A 20306-nucleotide genomic window follows, 5' to 3' on the forward strand; every position below is an offset into this window, starting at 1 on the left:
AGTTTTCAAACTTTCTTGCCCAGGATTCATTCCAGGGTTTTTCTCACTTGGGGCTTTCAGGCACATGTGTCCTTGTATGATCTCTTAAGTTCAATATGCATTGTCTGTTTCCCTTAACTGTACGTTCTTCGTGGAAGCATTTGCTTCCCTTACACAGCTTCCCTCAACAGCTGCCATCCTTTGTATGCAGAGCCTGGTGATTTGCTTCTCCCCCACGAGTATGGTCTCAGCGTCTATTGTTAGGCCCCTGGCCTACTGCTGTGTTAGGGAGAATTCTCATTCTATGGCTAATTTCCCTTACCTATACAGTCCCCCAGCAGCTTTGCTGGATTTGAAGGGTTTGTTTCTTTTTTTCTGCTAAGAGTGAGACTCTTTTTCCTACTCTTAGGCATTTTTGCTATGTGTGTTCTAGGCAATTTGTGTGTTTAATGCCTATGGGATCTCTCTCGCCCCTATAGGAACCATCTTTATTCACATGTGTTACACAGCACCCTCAGTGCAGTGACACAGTGGTGTCACAGCGACCCCCAAACATAGACTCCATACCCTGGGACTGACTACTGTCTCCCAGGGCATGTAAAGTCCCCATTGACTTTACTAGTCGAATCCTATGAACTAAACCAGTACAACCCATCTTACTATGGAGGTACTGGAAGGGGTTAATAGTTTTTTCTCTATGTTCTTTTTCGAGAGGTACCGTACAGTCCCTCACTCAAAAATTTGTGGCTGGTGGCAGTGGTTACTACTGTAAATATTCGACTGCAAATATTTCCCTATAGGATTTTCCCATTGTTCGAGGCTACCACTTTTACTGACAGCCTCTAACATACCTACCGCCAGTTTATTTTAATATTAACTTTACTGTGGTAGGTTTTTATTGCCAGAACTTTAATATAACTTCTTTCTTGTGTCTTCCTCTAAAGTTCTAACCCAGGTCGGGGATCCTTTGTTCGTCCTATTGGCGGGCTTCTGCCGAGAAGCCCTCCTTTCGGCGCCACTGAGTCTGAGGTGGGTCCATTGTGTGGGAGGGGGAGTACGACCCCTGGACAGGGTTGCCTCAGCAACCCATGTCGCACTCTATCCTGATAGGCTGGAGGGCCTCCCGCCAAGATGACCACTCCACTGTGTGAGTGGCAGCTAGGCTGTATGAATGGGGATCTTTTTGCATAAAAGCAGGGTCCTGAGGACTGGAAGAGCAAGACGTCGCCACTGGAACTAAGAAGCCGAAGAGAGGAGAAGCCAAAGTCATCTGCAATGACTGAAACCCCGGTGAAGCCCTGCTGCAGTGTCTCACCACTTTTCTCCACACGACGAGAGAAGATCTTCACCTGCAAGAGTGTTCTTCTCTTGAACTGGTGGGGCCAACCAGTTTGCCAATCGCCTTCCCGGACATGCCTTCATCGACTCTCCTGTACCTTGTACTCGGAGGCCGCATAGCCAGGCACCAGTCCACCCGGACCACGATTTAAAGGAGCGTACCTTTTATTCGTCGGGCAGCACCGCGGCTGGTTTCATCCCTGGGTAGTGCTGTAACTCAACCCTTCCTCCACGACGAGAGCCTCTCTTCCTCTGCTGGATCACCCGAACTGCAGGAACTACCAGGAACAACCGCCACCGCATGAGCCACTACTCCATCTTAAGGTACATTGTTACGCCAGGGCGCCCTTTCTTCGTGGTAGCATTAAAGGTGTTTTAAATCCTTTACCTACCTGTTGGGTTGGCCACCCCTCTCTCTTAACATTGTCTTTCCAACGTCTGCATCCGCCTTTTCCACTTCGTTAACCAAAGACTTGACTGCAGCTACAAGAACATTTTTGCTCCTGGGCCTTTGCCCTGTACCAACTGACTTTGGCACAGGCCTACTGACTCTGGTTACATTTGTTAGATCTGCCTTCTTTAGATTGATTCTCAGCTAGAATTGTGTGGTGCACCTATTTTCTTTTAACTACCCTTTCCTCCCCATTTTTTAACCTTGTGAAATGCCATTTTGGTCAGGTTTCATTTAAGTATTGTTTATACTCAGTGCTTTAAGTGGGCCGGGGCCTGCCGGGGCCGGGCCCCGGCAGTCTCCAAAAAGTGGGGCTGAGCCGGGGCCCTGCCGGGGCCCCCAGTCCCACCGCACGCAACATTGGCGGGATGCATTATCCCGTCGCGGCCGCAGCCGCGACGGGAGATGCGCCTGCCATGAAGTCAGGCTAGCTGACAGAAGTGGCAGCCAACCACAGCGATGCTGTGCCTGGCTGCCACTTCTGTCAGTCATAGTAACTGCCTCTGGTGACCCCTCGCGCGAGGGGTCATCAGAGGCAGTTACTGTTCCTTTGTTTCTCCAGGTCGCCGAGGCGTCTTTAACCCTCGGCGAACCTGGGGATTCCTCGACATATTTCGAGGTTTATAAAAGATGGCTTTGAAAGTACACATTTCAAGCCATCTTTTATAAAGCTTTGCCGACGGACAATTTTGTCCGTAGTCAAAGCTTTATAAAAGATGGCTTGAATTGTGCACTTTCAAAGCCATCTTTTATAAACCCGAAAACATGGCCTGAAAACTAGGCAAACCGTAAGGTACGCACACAAATATATATACATGTTACATATCTGTGTGCGTACCTTACTATGGTTTGTGTACTTTGCAGGCCATCTTTTCTAAATATAGAAATATGTAACATATGTAACATATTTCTATGTTTAGAAAAGATGGCCTGCAAAGTACACAAACCATAGTAAGGTACGCACACAGATATATAACATGTATATATATTTGTGTGCAGACCATTTGCGTGCTTTTTAGGCCACGCCCCTCCCAGAAGCCACGCCCCCAAATGAGGGCCCCCTCTCGATTTCTTTCCCCACTTAAAGCCCTGTTTATACTGATACACTACCTTGCTTAAACGGGTTCACAAACTGATGGGAAGTGTTGCTAGGGTGTGTAAGAACCTATTTCTTTATAACTTGTACTTTCTCTCCCTTGTGAGGAATTGTTAGAGAAACCCTTGTGTGTAGTTGTCACTGTGCCGTTTTGCTCAGTTTTCACTCTGGTTCACTTGGTCTACAATTTAACTTGGGAGTGTGTATATTTTTCCTTTGACTTAATTTAACTTGCTTGGTGACTGTGATACATGTGTTTTATTAGAAGTGTATAAAATAAATATATATATACTTTTTAAATACAAAGCTTTGGTCAGTGTTTCCTTGTACCCTACTCTAGCGGGCCTATTGTGTAAACCCTGAATACTGCTCATCTCCCTCTTGAGATAAGTCTGACTGCTCAGCCACAGCTACCAACTAAATTTTTGTGGTACAGACTGATACCAAAAGGGGATTTATTGCTGTCACCTGTAGTCCTAATCTTGTGTAGGGCTGCCTAAGGGAACTGCACAGGATTCTGCCTAACATGCTGCTTCGTTGCGGTCGCGCCGCCAGAGGAAACAAGGACCTCCCCATTGCTGGCTTTCCCTCCGAATCGAACTGCTCGGCCGGGTGAGACGTTAGTGTTCAAGCGTTTGGCTAGGCTCCGGCTCACTTCCCACCTTACCATCAGTTCCACATTCAGACTTGGCTCTGCTCCTCGGGGCGGTCCCTTCCACACCATTGCGTCAGTGCATCAAACTTGTGCGACACCCCACACAGGAGATTCCTTCCTGTACATGGTCTTCTCTGTGTTTAAGTACTTCATTGCAGCAAAAGGGTGTGTCCTCCTCATTCGCTTCAGCGTCATAACAGAGACCACCATTACTTTGAGGTAATGGAACAGAAATTAAAGAAATGTCACTGTTCGGTGGCATGAAGATATTAGTAAAGATAGTCTTCTCTGCATCATATACACGTTGATGGTGCTCTGGTCTAGGAAGTCCTTCTTGCACTGGGAGTCCTTGTCCCACAAAGGAGGGTCACTCCCAGTGAGGTCCCACTTGCCCAAACCTCTTTCTTTCTTTCTCTTTCTATCTCTCTCTCTCTCTCTCTCTCTCTTTCTCGCTCTCTCTCTCTGTCTCTCTCTCTGTCTCTCTCTCTCTCTCTTTCTCTCTCCCTTTCTCTCTTTCGCTCTTTCTCTCTTTCTCATTGGGGCAGTTTCAGGATTGCTGTACACCTGAGTAGGGCATGCCCCAGTGGCACTCTTGCCTTTTGGGTTGATTTCTTATCCCGCGGCACTGCAGAACATAAAGTGGCTAACAGGGCACAGAGACCTGAGGCAGACTTCTGATTATATCCATCAAGGCCGATACCAGGTCTGATGGCACTGCTTAAAACAGCAGTCATTGCTTATACCAGGTACTCCTCCCATCGCCCTTAAAAATGCAGGCTTTTTTTGATATAAAGGTAGCACATGGGAGGCACTACAAGTGCTGTCCCAAGAGGTGTGATAGCCTGACAGACTTTTTCCTCAAATGCTGACACCTGTATCACGCTGCTGGGACACACCAAAGTCAGCCATTAGGTGAAGAAAGGTAAATAAGCAGGCATTTCTAAAATACTAACTTTTACACATGTTGTGATGGTTCATTTAGTTATTTTCCTTCTTGTCTCCTTCTTCCATTCACCTGCTATCCCTCAAGTGCCCTTAGTGGGACATAGACACTTTTTCAGCATGCAACGCGCCACTGCATGGCATAGCCTGCTGAGAGAAATGCTTCAATCCAAGTATCTCACACCACCCACAAAACAGCCCCACTCAGCCATTGAAAATGGGTATTGGAACTAATGTATCGCTCATGTTGCATCGCCCACAACCGATCCTAATTGAGCCCCAAAAGATCCTCCTATTTTCCGCAAAAGATCATCACACTAAACACAGAGAATTTGCCTTGACCCGAAAGACCACCATGTTACCAGGAACAAACCCTTGTTTTGTCCAGAACAGAGACTTAAATAGCCCTAGACACTTGCATTGCCGCCAACACCTGCATATAGCTCCCAAATGCTGGAGAGTTTGGAAGAGGGCATGCCCTCTCCATGCCTCACCCCGGATAGCTATCCTGGGATACCCCACAGATTAATCACTGGTAAACACACCCAACCATCTTACTCATTTTTGCATTTGCCGAAAAGCCTATAATTGCGCACCGCCATACCCTACATGCTTACCTGAATCTTGACTTCCACTCCTGGCTTACCACTTTATGCTGGAACTTTCCATCACACAGATGCACGCACCAAGACGGCACAGAACCACACTAAAGCAGCCAGAAAAGGTGCATGGCCAGCAAACGACATCACCGACCACTACACACTGCTGGACCACACTGCCAATATGCTGACCATTAAGTAAGTGTGTGCAACAAGTAAGTGATAGCCAATCATTTCTAGATTGCAAGGTCTGGACTGTACGAAAACTATGAGTCATGTGGGAATGCACATATCAGACAGCCCGTAGTGCTACGAGGCCTTTGTCAGATGTGTGCAACACTGATACAATTAACAAAACGTTGGCAATTCGAGGGTGGATGAAGCTTCTGTTTTGGTCCACTAAATTAATCAATTTTTGATGAAATGCTCGTTTTAATTTGCTGAGACAGCCACATGTGTCTATTTGTTGTACCCATGGGGTATGAATCGGCACAGGGGGACCACTAAGTAACTGGCGCAGTATAGATGCATATTAGCACCTGCCTCAGAACATACACAGCCCAACAGCCAAATAGGTTGCAGACTTCCAGGGCATCAATCCCTGCTGTTGGTTCTGAGTATTCGATCTGGCTTCCCAGGTGCTGCCGCTGAGCCTGCTCCCACAGTCCCACCTCTCGTTTCCTTCTTAGCTCTCACTCACCTTTCCTCAGTGTCTTTTAAAAAAAATATTTTGTTGTTTTCAACATTGAAAACAACAAACTATTTTTTTAAAAGCACAGTGGTCGCAAAGGCCGGTCCAGTGGTTGCAAGGGAGAAGCTATGGGTTGCTATTGGGACCTTTAGTGACCCCCAAATGACGTCCTTGCAAGGAGGGTATCTGCACTATCAGCTAATGTGATTGCCTAGCTCTGCAAATCTGCCTTTTACAGACGAACGTCCTGAAATCAAAACTTTGACCCCATCTGACAATATCTGTGTGCTGTTGCGATTTCAAGCTACACACCAGATTACTGGGCACTGGTGGGTAGCATGCAGTGTAAGCCATCACATTGAATGTCCCATTCCGATTGGCTTCCTACATTCTGATATGCCTGAAAATTTAATGGAGACAGGTACTGAGAGAAAATAAGGAAATACATATGTTTTTGAAATTATTCATATCTTGGTAAATGGATGTTTTATTCCTTTTTTATATAAAAAGCAAATAAACCGCCACAAAAATTATCTTTGTACAAATTCTCATACTCATGGACATCACCACCACAGTAGCTCTCGCCAGTAGCTCCCATCTATTGGCCATTAACTACAAGTAGCTCTTGCTAATGTAAATGTTGGAGACCCCTGGTCTAGAAAATAGAACGTGTACTATGATTCAGCATTTGCAGTCACCGGAGATAGAGATAGGAGAATTTGTGAAATACACTGAGGTGTATAATCAATGGTTGGGGTATAACCCTGTGCCGAATCCAGAAAGAGCCGGATAAAGATATATGGTATTAAATAAAACTTTGGCCACAGTTTTCTTTAATGTTCCTTTGCCCACTTTTAGGTAACTACCCATCACCCCAACTGTACCAGAGAGGCCGCAATTTGATTGGTTTAGCAACAAGAGGAGTTGACGAATGATCGGCAGAAAAGGGTAGTATTAGATCAAATGTGGAATGGTGTGAACACTGTACTTGCAACCTGGGGTATATATAAAGGCACACATTTGGAGGGTTGAATTGAACAATTTGAGAAGGCAACAGGGCTCATATCTGAGGCAGAGCTGACAGGTAGTGAGGCACGGATTGGTGAGCTCAACATGATAAGGTCCTTGAGTCAACTTATCAAAGGGGCCCTGCAGAACTGATGGACGGTATGCTGGAAGCAGAAAAAAACCTAGAATGGGATATGCTGTGCAAAGAGGTGCACGATTATCTGAATACCCAACTGATATTGATAGAGGGCTGAAAGTAGAGTGGTTGGTACTGTGAAGAAAAAGAGGGTTTGTTTACAGCACACAGGCCAATAAAAGGACTTGGGGCGCTGGCCAGCAGGATGCTGCCGGGACCATGGGCAGGATGCAACTGGGAATGGGTGATGCACCATGAGGTTTGGGAGATCAAACTACCCAACAATGCCTCTATATACCTGCTCTATGGTTTAGTGTTTGGTTCAAATTGTGAGTAATGGCCTTCAAAGCACACACCATGGCGAGGGTCGGATAGAGTTGGTCGAAAACAGAGTGTGGTGGGAAAGTGAGGGTGCAGGATATAGGTTGGTAGGGAGAAGGCTGTTTCGAGGAAAGGATCGATGCGTAGAATTAATAGCTTCACCAGAATTTGATGTGCATTTTAATATTCATACAGGCACTAAGCAGTTTATTGTATTTTGGCCAGCTACAGAGAGGAGGGTGGTGAAGGTGTATGTTGAGTTTTTTTTTTTTTTTTAATCAAAAACTTTATTTGGTTTTGAAAACATGCATATAGCATTACAAGTATCCCATCATAACAAAGAAGGGGGATGGGGGGGGGGGAGAGGGGCTAAATAGCTCCAGGGAAAGGGAAAAGGAAAAGAAGGCAAAGAAAACAAAGAATGGGGCTTTAATTCTCGGGGTCATCAATTCTGCGGTGAGGAGGCTCGTGAGGCAGTTTGTGCGTTCCAGGTTCGCTAGCCCGGCGTCGCCCGCCGATATGTCTCGTTACACTCGTTACACTCGTTACATCTCGTCTGGGACTCAGTCATCCTCTTCCCATCTCTGCCATATCTTATCTGCTTTCTGCGGGCACCCCCTTGCAGCATACACCCTGCGTTCCATTATCACGCAAATGTCCACATCTGTGACCCACTGGTCATAACAGGGTATTCTCTCGGATCCCCATAGCTGCGCAATGTTCCTTCTGAGGACTGCTGTTGCGGTCGACCAGAGCAATTTCTCGTAGCGGGTCAGATCACTTTCGTCGGAGATCCCTAACAGGAGTTGTTTTGGTCCCCTTTGCACTGGTTTGCCCATGACTCTGGATAGCTTGTCACAGCATTTCCTCCAAAATTGCTGTATTTTGTCACATTCCCATATAATGTGGAAGAAGGTGCCCTCTTCCCGTTTGCAGCGTATGCAACGCGCGTCCGGGATTCTGCCCCAGCGGAAAAGTGCTACTCTGGGATAGTAGATGCGGTGTAGGATTTTAAGTTGCACCAGCCGGAGTCTCGATGAGATGGCCACTTCCCGGGGATACATCAGTGCTTCTGTCCAGTCCTCAGGTTGGAGCGAGCCCACGTCGCGCTCCCATCTGGCTTGCAGGCTGAGCAATTCAGGCGTAGCAAAGGATGTGATCACGTTGTACATGGTTGAGGTGACTTTGCGCTGTATACGGTCTTGGACAATGTTTCGTTCTATCGGGGTGCATTCCGGGATATCGCTGATGGTGTGACGGTGGACGTACAGTGCGTGTTTCAGTTGGGTATAGTGGTATTCCTCAGAAGGAGGGAGGGCGAATTCAGAACATAGTGTTTCAAATGTGACCAGTGTCTCCTCCCTTATTACGTCTCCAATTTTGGTGATACCTCTACTGGCCCATGCGTGCCATTTGGGGAGTTTTAACATTTCGGGGAGAAATTTGTTGTGCCACAGAGGTTGGGCTAGAGTCAGTTTCGCGTCCCATCCTATGTGGCGATGCGCTTCAGACCAGATGCTTGTGATGCTAGTGTCCATATCTAGAGCTGGTCTGCGGCCCCGGCCGCGATACAGAAGTTCCAAGGGGGCAGCTCCACTCTGGGAGTTGATCCTTTTGATGTGCGGCAAATTCCTGTCCCCATGGAGCACGTCGTTCACCACCGCCATCTGGCTGGCCCAGTAATAAGTTTGCAGTCTGGGCAGCCCAATCCCCCCTTCCCAGATGGACCTTTGCAGGGTAGAGAGGGCAATCCGCGGATGACCCCCGCTCCACAACAGCTTTCTAAGGATGCGGTCTATCTTCAGGAATTCCTGGTGTGGGATGTGTAGTGGAGCGTTTTGCAAGATGTACAGAAACTTTGGGAGTGCAATCATCTTGAATAGGGCTGCTCTGCCCATCAGCGTTAGTGGCAGGGAAGACCAGTGGCGAGTGTCCTCCGCAAACCTTGTCACAACCGGGTGTAGGTTCAGCGATGTGTAGTCCATCAGGTTCTTCGTGATGATTACCCCCAGGTATTTAATCTGATCTGTCACGACCTGGTAAGGGCAATCCGCGGGGCTAGCAGCTGCCACGTTGCCGATGGGAAAAAGGGTGGATTTTGACCAGTTTACCCGCAAGCCACTGAAGTCTCCGTATTCCTTCAACATCTGTGTGACGCGGTGGCAGGAGTTGCACGGGTCTTTCAAATATATCAGCAGGTCATCCGCATAGAGAGATACTCTGTCTTCCCATGTCTCCGACCAGCGGAACCCTTCCCAGAGCTGCGTTTCACGTAGGAGGATAGCCAAGGGTTCTATGGCTATTGCGAAGATCATTGCTGACAGGGGGCAGCCCTGTCTTGTGCCTCTGCCCAGACTAAACGGATCAGATTGCCAACCGTTAACCTTAGTCCTGGCCACCGGCCCGCTGTACAGCAACTGCACCCAGCTCATGAAGTTTTCTCCAAACCCCATGCGTCTCATTATGTCCCAGATGGCCTCCCATCTCACTGAATCGAAGGCCTTCTCAAAGTCGATTGATAGTAAGGCCAGCGGCCCTTGAATGCTGTCAGTTTTTTCCAGTGCCGCATGCAGTCTGTGGAGGTTCATGCGCGTCGATCTCTGGGGCATGAACCCACACTGGTCCGGATGGATCAGCGCTGTTATCACCTGCTGTAAACGGTCCGCTAGCAGTTTAGCTAGAATTTTCGCTTCGCTGTTTATGAGTGAAATTGGCCGGTACGAATTGCAGTTGTCCGGGGGCTTGTCCGGTTTGGGCAATACTATTATCGTGGCTTCTCTCAGGTCTGGGGATAGAGTACCCCGTTCTTTTGCATGCTGGTACATTCTCAGGAGATGTGGGGCAATTACGTTGGTCCCCACCTTCCGCCACAGTTCGATCGGAAAGCCATTTGGGCCTGGGGATTTGCCAGATTGGAGGGCGGACATCGCACAGGCCACTTCCTCTTCCGTTATATCCCTGTCCAATAGTTCTTGTTGGGTCTCGTCCAAAGTGGGAAGGTTAATTTCATCTATTATTGACGTGTTCATGCAGGTTGTGGGCTCTTTGTAGAGATCAGCGTAGTAGTCAGCGAACCCTTGTGAAATGGCTTGATCCGATAGTAGTGGCCCTGCACTCCCCCCCTGTAACTGATGCACGTGCCTGCTCCCCTGCTCCTTACGCTCCAGCCACGCTAGCAATTTGCCAGCTTTATCGCCTGTTTCATAAACACGTGCCCTCATTGCTGTGTGTGCTTGTTTGGCGTTGTCAAGTGCTGTGTTCTGGAGCAGCTTCTGTGCTCGGAGTAGGGCTCGGTTCGTCTCAGGCGTGTCCTGGGCAATGTGGGCTTCCTCTGCCAATTTAACTTGTTGTTCTGCCTCGTGTACTTTAAGGAGGTGTTTCTTCTTATGTGCGGAAGTCCATGAAATGAGTTCCCCCCTTAGAACTACTTAGTATGCCTCCCACAGTAACCCTGGATCTGCTGCAGACTCCGTGTTTAGCTCAAAATACGTTTCGGTCGCCCCTTGGAGTTTTTCTACCAGGTCTGGGTTTCCCAAATAATAATTATTCAGGCGCCAACTTGGCGGGGGTGTCGGTCTAGAGGTCATGATTTTCAGCACCACTGGGGAGTGGTCAGAGATTCCCCTGGGTAATAGGTAAGCTTCTTGTGCTCTATGAAGGTCTGTTGAAGGGATGAAGAAATAATCCAGTCTGGAGAGCGAGGCATGCGCCCCAGAGTGGAAGGAATATTCCCTGGAGTCGGGGTGAAGCTCTCTCCACACGTCACACAAGCCTAGGGCATTCGTGAACGTGGCGAGTTTGGTACGTGTCTCAGGGTTTCTATTGCGTAAGTGTGAGCGGTCTAGGGTTGGGTTCATGACTTCATTAAAGTCACCTCCAAGTATCGTGATGTCGGAGTTATCCTCCGTAATCATGGGGGAGATGTCGGTGAGTAGTGGTGTTAGCAAAGTTGGTGGTGCGTAGGCAGCGAGCAATGTGATGGAGTTTCCCCAGAGCGTGCCTGTCGCGTGTATGTACCTGCCTCCGGTGTCTTGAGACACCGTATTCAGATGGAAGGGGAGGTTTTTATGTATCAGGATCAGGACACCTCGTGAACCCATTGTGAAGCCCGCATGGAGTGCTAGTCTGTAGTTAGTGCGTTTGAAAAAGGAACATTCTGTGCCTGCGAGGTGTGTTTCTACCAGAAAAACTATATCTGGAGTGAGCCTTTTCAAGTATTGCCCTACCAGTCGGCGTTTGATTACATTGCCGAGTCCGTTGACGTTCCAGGTCATGAGGTTAAGTGACTTGGTCTTGCTGGTCCCAAAGCTATTGGAGGCCATGACTATTTGTAGACGAGAAGGTATATGCCACTGGTGGCGACGCCTGGCGCCGGGATTCTGTGTATTTGTTTAGTGCTGCCCCTATCTTGAACTTTCGTATATCCCCTGCTTGTCTGGCCCCATTCATAACTAAACATAACAAACCCATAACTACCCACCCTATACTCCTCCCAACTAGAAGCATCTGTCGCCCGAACATGAGAAACCAAGTTGTCAACTGGACAACTCACATGAAACAAACTACCTTAACGGTACAGGCGTCTACCTGTAACGCGGGTGTGGCTTGACTTTAAGTTTAAGAGAAACTCCAAGAAGGGACCTACCCAGGGGGGCTCTCCTTCTTGTGCCGTGTGTTGGTGTATTGTATGGTGGGGTGTCTCCCGTGGCTCAGTCGTATGCTGCGTTTGAACGCTCTTTCTCTTCGCTGCCGGCTTTGAGCGTTTTCAGTGTGCGTCCTGCTCCGCTTGTTGCTCCGGAGCTTCCTGCTCCCCTCGTTCCGGAGCTCTCCTCGGGGAGATTTGCCGTGACCCGGGTCGGACCCTGCCCCTCTGTCTTCGTGGTCTCGTGGACCAATCCCCTTCAATGTGTGCCTCGGCCCATTTCCAGGCTTCCTGTGGGTCTGTAAAATGCACTGTCGTCCCCTTATGGTGAATCTTTAGTTGGGCCGGAAAGAGAAGGCCGTATTTCACCTTCAACTGCGCCAACTGTCTTTTGAGAGGCTCGAAGGATTGCCTTGCGCGTTGCACCTCTCGGGTGTAGTCTGGGAAAAAGGCTATTCGCGACCCATTATGTGTAATCGACCCTTGGGAGCGGGACAATTGCAGGAGCGCATCTCTGTCACGATAGTTCAGCAGCCTGGCAATTATTGTTCGGGGCGGAGCGCCCGGTATCGGTCTGCCCGAGGGCATTCTATGTGCCCTCTCTACCGAGAAAAACTTTGAGAAAGAGTAGGGTTCGAAAATGTCAGTGAGCCATTGTTCTAGAAACAGTTCCATGCACTGCCCCTCTTCCCCCTCGGGGAGGCCGAGGATGCGAACATTATTGCGACGAGACCTTCCCTCCCCCTCATCGACCTTGGCCTCTAGGGACTTCAGGCGGGCCAGTGCCTGGGACATCTGCCTGTTGATCCCAGTGACGTTATCTTCTACTGTTGAGATACGGTGCTCGGCCTCACTCGTTCTGGAAGTTAACTTTTGTAGGTCGTGCCGCAGGAAGGAGACATCTGCTGCTATACTATCCATCTTAATCTCCATGGAGGAGCGCGAGCTAGCAATAGCCGCCATAATGTCCCGCAGTGAGAGAGGTTCATCCTCTGGTTGAGGGAGCGCTCGTGTTGTTGACGCCGCGGGAGCCGGGGCCGCGGCTATCGCAAACTGATCCATACTGCTTTGGGTAGATGCTTTTCTCTGCCTGTCCTTCCCCATCGTCGAAGACCACGGTGGCGGGAGTCCGCGTCTCCCACTGGGCCCAACGGCGAAAACCTGGCGGGGCAGGGCGCCGGCGGTGTGCTTCACCTCGGTGATTCTTACCCCAGTTATGCTCTGTTCCGTGGCTCCGCAGGGAAGGGCCAGTGCCCCGGGGCTCCGGCGGGGAGTACTCGGTGCAGTCCCCTCCCCTTGCGAGACCCCAGGCGCTCCCCGGGATAGATGGGGTGGTTGGGGTGGGAAAATCCCACTTACTTGCTTGCTGCTCCAGAGGGCGCTTTCCGATGCAGGCACACTCCTCACGCGGGGTCCCCTACGTACGGCGTCACCGGGCACCGCAGGCCATCCTGGACCAGGGCCGCCAATTGTCCGCAGTGATTAGCCCTCCAAGTTACGTAAGCACCGGTTGCTGGGGTGCCTGTGTGCAGGAGACCAGCCAGAAGGTGCCTGTTCTAGCTTCTCGTGTGATCTAGCCCCGTGGGTCTTCCTCGCCGGTGCGTGCGGACAGCCCGACCTCCGTCAGTCGAGCGTCCTTCCCGCTCACAAGGCGCCACCGGGTCCCTTCGCTCTCGGGGACAGCTCCGACAGCCTCACAACTCTCCTTTTCCCAGCGACCGGGTGTCGGGACACAGCATGGCACACCGCTCCGGGCTAGGCAGCCGAGGGTTCCTCCCCCTTCAGGAGTTCGGTCTAACACAGGGATCGGGCCGCGGCGGCCATTTTGAAGTCAGCTATTCGCGCCCTGCGCGCCGAATCTTCTCTGCTGTTCTCCTTCGCCCAGAGCAGGGTTCTCAGGGTGAGAATGCACACGGCGCTTCTTCTGGCATTCATGCAGCTAATCCTGAAGTTGCAAATCGTATCGCCCCACCAAACAGGATAATTTCCTCAGGATGTTGTCGGCGGCAAGAGGAGCTCACGGAGCTCACGTCCTCTGCGCTTGCATGTTGGCCACCGCCTCGTATGTTGAGTTTTTGAGGGGCTGGCCAAAGCTGGTGCCACAGAGATTTAGAGATTTAGGGATTTAGAGGAAGTAGATGCATCAGTAAGACATGTGACGGATTTGACCAAGGGTTTTCAGTTGTTAGAGATGGTGTAATGTAGAGAAAAACTATTGTTTGAGCTGGCCAATCAAACAGCCAAAATGTGTAGTGAGGGAGATGTTTCATGGGCAGTAAGTATCTGAACAACCTTACATTACCACCACATTATGTCTCTCAGCATTTTCTCTTGTATTGGCAAGAGAAATCCAGTGTTGTATGCAGTGCTGTCACCAGTCAGGAGCCGTGGTAATACAAAAAAGACCCTCCAGCTCGCATCTTCTTCAGTCTGCTGACGATCTAAGCCCCTTCTTCAACCTGCTAAAAATGCAGCAGGAAAGTGAAACGCTGAAGAAGGACCTTGGGGAAATTATTTCAAACCCCTCAAACACAAGAGGATAATTGTGGTGGTCGGTCAAAATACCGAAAATAAAATCTCGAATTACAAAAAGCACGAATTAAAAATCTCGAAAAAAAAAAATATCGAATTTTTTATTTATTTATTTATATGTGTTTTTGGAGTCAGGTAAGTAAAACAAAGGGGTAAAATAAAAAAAATGAAAAAAGGGGGGTTGGGGGGAACCCCCGCATTTTGAAAAAAAACGCATTGAAAAAAATTCGATATTTTTTTTTTCGAGATTTTTAATTCATGCTTTTTTTCGAGCTTTTAATTTTCGAGATTTTGACTATAAACCGATAATTGTATGTATTGTAAAGGCACTGTGGTTAAGGTAGATGGTTGACCTGGACAGATAAAAAGCAGGAATGGACCATAGTTAGGCGATTATTAGAACATAATTCCCTGTTGAAATAAAAAACAGGTTAATTGGGGTATGTAGTGCAGGGATATAGAAAGATCAGCTAGATTAGTTGTGCAGTAAGTGCAAAAGGGGCTCTTTGAACACAGATGATCCCCCGGGGAGGAGGGAATAAGAGTCATGTTGTAATAGCACCATAAAGGCAATGAGAGGACTATGATAATAAACCACAAAATGGGAGAAGTCTGGGAATAGTGGTGGATACCTGTGGTGTTATTTCATTTTACATATGTGCCCAAGAGTTTGTTATTGTTCTTTCTAACATAACAGACAATGGATAGGGAAATCACCACTCACTGGCTTTAGGCAATGCTTGCTCCGAGAGCCCTCGTTGAAACGAACATGCGTTTTAGGACTGCTGAGGCAGCGCTTTTAAAGGCTCTCAGGTGCATCGCGTGAAGGCTACCTGAGCCTCCATCATAGATTATGCCGGCCTAAACCAGCCAGGACAATATGACCTTATTCTCGCCCGGAAGTGTGGCAGGGGGTGTTGGCCCCACACCTCTCACCTGAGGAGGACTACGCCAGATATCGTCAGACAAGAGGCCCTGACCTTGAAGCGGAGGATCACGTGATAATTGGAGAAGAGACAGAAGCAGAAGACAGACTGCTAATGTATCTGATGAAAATGATTGCCATGCCTTGGAGGTTGGGGGTGTCAAACGGATATAATAAGTATTGTGAGGGGCCAGACCATGAGGGAATATAAGGGGTAGGCAACTTGGAGGTGGGTGGGGTTTGTTTGGATGGTGGGCTGATAGGGTGCTATTTGTTTATATAGTTTGCAAACCAGCAATAAAGGATGTCTTGCTTTGGCCATTTCCAATACGAATCCTCAGTCTTTTTGTTTGAATGTATATTAATATTATCCCTTGACACATAATGCTTCTATCTTTAATACATTACCTGTTCTCACTGTGCACTGTTATAGCTTATCTGTATTATCTGGCTCGCCTCTATATCCTGATAAACATTGATCAAAACCAAAGCCGAGCAAGGCATTTTTAGCCCTCAATGTCTGTGTGAAGTTTATTTTTTTCCAGCTGTTGAGGTATAAGGGAAAGAGGGGAGGATGGTCAATGTGGGGGTGTGATGCTGGAAATGCATTGGAAGGACAGGGCCTCCCTGTCCTTGTCCTGTAGTCCTTTTTCACTTGTGTTCTGTATTGTTTTCTGCCCAGGAGTCCATGTAGGACTCCTGGCAGTGCAGCTCTTCCTGTTTTTGGTTTGGTGTACAGACCCGTGGGATACCCTTATGGCACCCATGGGTGGGAGTACAACCCTGTGCCCCTAGTGTATGTTTTTGGGCAGCTGTGGGTGGCCCACAGAGCAGGGTATGGGCTGGTGGCAGCTCCATGCTGAATTTGACAGGTGCTCTGAGTATCCTCCATTTTGGGATACCCAGGCCCTGCCATTGGAATCAGTTGATTCCTGATAGGAAACAAGATGGCCCCTGTGGCCTCTTGCTTTCTATTGCCTGTTACCTTGTTTTCACAAAGTCCTGGGAAGCCCTGACTCTGTCCCTTCCCCCTGACTGGCTGTTGGGTGGAAGTTCCATATATGTTGTGGTTGTGAAGTCCTGTCCAGACTGGATGGAGCCTTCCCAGTGACTGTATGTTGTGGGTACACCCTGTGGGTGGGACCTGGGTGAATGGAGTGTGTGACCAATATGCACTTCTTGTTGTGGCTGTCTGGTTTCTGGTATGAGAGACAAAGACTGAGACAGTCCTGCCCGAAACTGGCCTGAATGCAGTGTGTAGTGTTGAATGTCTAGGTACTTGTCCCACATTCCTTGTTGTGAGTGTCTGAGAGGAAGGAGGATGGCCTGAATGCACTGTGTGCCTGATTGGCTGACTGACTGCATGAATGCCCTTCTGTATGATTGGCTTCTGAGTGTGACCCAGCAGTGTGGATGAGAGACATGATAGTATATCTGGGGGCCTCTCACCACTGGAAATTGTTCAGAAGCTGTGTCTACACTTGAAGAGTAACTAGAACTGCTGATCCTCGACGCCCAGCTGGAAGAAGAAGGCTTGCTGTTGCATTGGCTTCGACCCGATCTGAAAGCTGCCGAATTCGTCGAAGACTGTTCCGAGAGAGGACCTGGTAAGGCGCCCTCTTCCCGTGCTCTGAGGGACCATCGAGCACCGCTAACCTTCGCCAAAGCTCCCTGGAAGTTCATTGCCGTCAAGCAGGGTTCGCAGGTTTGTGTAACCGCTGGAGGCCCGTCGAAGTTGTGTTGCCCCAGAAGAGGGGACCGATTGACGCCGTGCCGCCGACGACCGGAGCCGCTCGCTCCTTTGCCTAAGAACATTTGAATCGAAGGACTCCCTTGTCCGCACCGACTGCTTTATCCTGTGAGAGAGAGTCGAGGCCGCCGACGCGCCGAGGAGAATCCGCCGGTGGGTTTCCCGCCACCTGAAGGCCACAAAGACTTCGAGGACTCGACGCCCTTGCTGGGCCACAGTTCTTCTGAAACTCTTTGTGGTCCAGAACTATCAAATGCCAAGGTGCCCCGCACACCTCATCCTCACAGGACGTCACCGACGAGCACCGCCTGGATCGATGCCGTGGCCTTGGCACCCTCGAACTTCTCATCGACGCCGTCGATGCCAAGTTCACCTTCTTCGACCCCTCTCACCGATCCGTGACTCCTGCTTGAAAGGGGGTCACTGAAGAAGGATCCATCGACGCTTCTTCGAAGAACTCTGCTCCACCAGGTACATTGGGGGGGTAAAAACATTATATGAGAGAATAAGACTATTGAGCAATATATGGACTGGGCTTGTGCTATATCTTTATTTTACAGGTTGCCCAGGTGGGGGGTCTCCACACAGAACTGTGCTTAATGGTAGAGGCCAGAATTCTGCCTATTGTTTCAACCATCTTGCTTTCCTTCCTATTTCTATTGCTGGTTTCCTTGTTATTGATCTGTGTGACATTCTGACAGTATAGTTGATGCACCTTAATGAGATCTGATAATATTGGTGGTACCACTTTAGAATTGTATATATTTGCCATCGTTGACTTCTGAGTACAAAGTGAGTTATTGTGATAGTGTACATACCTTTGAATATTAATTATATAAAGACTGTGTTTTCAGTAATAGTGTGTGGACATTCCTTTGTGGGGGCTTGGGGACTACACTGTACTTAAGAACCAGCCTGCATCACCTCCTGAGAAGATAGGCCTTGATTGCTCGTCCATTGCTACCTTATAGAGAATCTTGGCTGGGGTCCTCTGTGCCTCTCCTCTACCATATGGAGAGCAGAAGTACAGACACCCCCCTCCAGTCTTTACAGGGGCATTCACACAGAGGCAGATAGTATCTTTTTGATCAGCCCATGGGGGTGTATACACACTCCTTAAGGCAGAAGTCGAGCATGAAAGGGGGAGGGGTGAGGTAAAAGTGCTTTGTAAGGTTTTCCACCAGAATATTCTAGCATTGGCATTTTGTATTGTTGTGAACACTTTCGATTTATAATAGTGTACGTTTGAAGAAAACTAGTGGTACAGTTGTTTCCCAAATGCTGAACTCGAGGGCAGCAGGGTGGACTGACCTTTTAAAGTGTCATTTTGTCAAGCCTGCCCCTCCTCCTCTTTCTATGCTCTGGGAGTTGTTGATCGAAGATACTGATCATTGGTCCATGAGTAGTTGTGCTTATGTGAACGATAAATGTACCATTTCATTTGTAGCTCCTACACTGACGTCATTTTAAAGCCATGTTTCTGAAATGTGAATACAAATCGCATCGCCGGTCATTTTTATTTTTATACAGGACGCATAAAATGATTCTTTACATTCCATTTTGTTTTAGAAATTGATCAATTCACGGATCAAAGAAGTTGGATACAGATCTGTGCATAACAAATCGGCCAGGGTTTATGTTATGTTAATAGTGCCAGTAAATAACTTTAGTTGTCTAACAGCACCATTCCCTATCGGAGTCATAGCTCAAGCTACATGCATTAGAGCTTTTAATCCCAACCCCAAGTTGGCACAGAGGGCATTACTATGAGTTTGATGGTAATGGTAAAATGTGGTGTTTTAAAAATTTGAGACATTTAAACTATCATCCTTTTTGTGGTCCTTGGTTTGTAGTCCAATGGCTTGCCCTGGAGCGCCACTGTATGTAGCTGTGGGGCAAGGCCACGCCAACCTTCCTCCATATAGACACCGGCATTACCTGCCAGGGCAACAGCCCCAGGGAATCAAGAGCGTGAGTTTTATGCTCTCGCAGGGAGTTTCACGAGAGCAGGGTGAGCGGTCTCCAGACCAGGTAAAAGAGACTACATCTTGGGCCCAAGCTCTGAATTGCGCTGAATATTGTAAACCGAGGAACCTTAACGGAAGATCATCACGAGGTGAGAGTGGGGAAAGTTGGGCTGGGGGCTGTAGTGACTGTTGTCTCGATTTTATTGTATGAGCCACATTCAATATCTCTTATGGAGGTGTTGGCGTCTCTCTCCACCTCCGTACACCCTTCACATCCCCACTCCATACAGCCCATTCCTTGCCAATCATTCAAGCTTGCGCAGAGCCCAAACGCAAGATCATGAGATGCAAATTGGGAACTTGCCCCCCTCGACACGGCGTGGAGTGTGATACTGATACTGACACTGTGTCTGCAGTAAAGGATCGCCGACCTCTTCAATATACTGGAGAAGCCTACTTCCTAATTAAAGAAATACATCTGTTTTTTGGCTCCAATCAAGATGTTTTGCGGGCGGCGATAAATAAACTCAGAGCTCACCACAGAGGAGACACAAATACCAGCATGGAGGGTCTGATTGGTGTATGCCCTGAAGAAAATCTTAAAGCCGAAAACCAAGAAGAATCATTCACTAAAGGTCTGTTGATCACCTTAGGACCCTCGACCTGCCCTGACAATGACATAGAGAAAGATACCCACAGTGGAAGTGGAAATTTGTTACCAACTATGGCCGAATTCTCCCTATATGATAAACTCTCTGTCGCCCTCCCCGTCCCCACAAACATGACTCTCTTCCAACCCATACCAGTGCTGACCAGTTATGGGTCAGTGCTACGGCCAGCACCAATGGTGGCAGATGCTAGTCCAGCCTCCCCTACCAGCTGCTACCCTTCTTGGACACAGGGGGGCTGCCATCCAACACCACTCTTAAGAGCAACTGCTTGGTTCCTGAGTCTCCAACTGTGCCTGGTTTATTCCAAATGGACAGAACACTGCCAGCATTTGCAGAGAAAGGTAGCCCCCTGCTCCCAATGGCTAAAAAGGATATGGAGAATGATGATGTGCCTGAAGATAAGCCCTCGATTAATAATAGCGCCTGGACTGAGAACATGATGAACATATGTTCAGGTAACAGCTCTTTTCTCTGTTTAAGCCGATTACTGGTCTCTAAGCAAACCATTTAACACATTCAAACTAATCCTGACTTTTTTCCTAAGGAGGATCGCTTTGTTCAGGGATGCAGTTGTAAACAAGTGCTCTCCGAACTTGCAGACAT

This window comes from Ambystoma mexicanum, chromosome 5p (genome assembly GCF_040938575.1).
Source record: "Ambystoma mexicanum isolate Mex_15411 chromosome 5p, UKY_AmexF1_1, whole genome shotgun sequence".
NCBI classification, from domain to species: Eukaryota; Metazoa; Chordata; class Amphibia; order Caudata; family Ambystomatidae; genus Ambystoma; species Ambystoma mexicanum.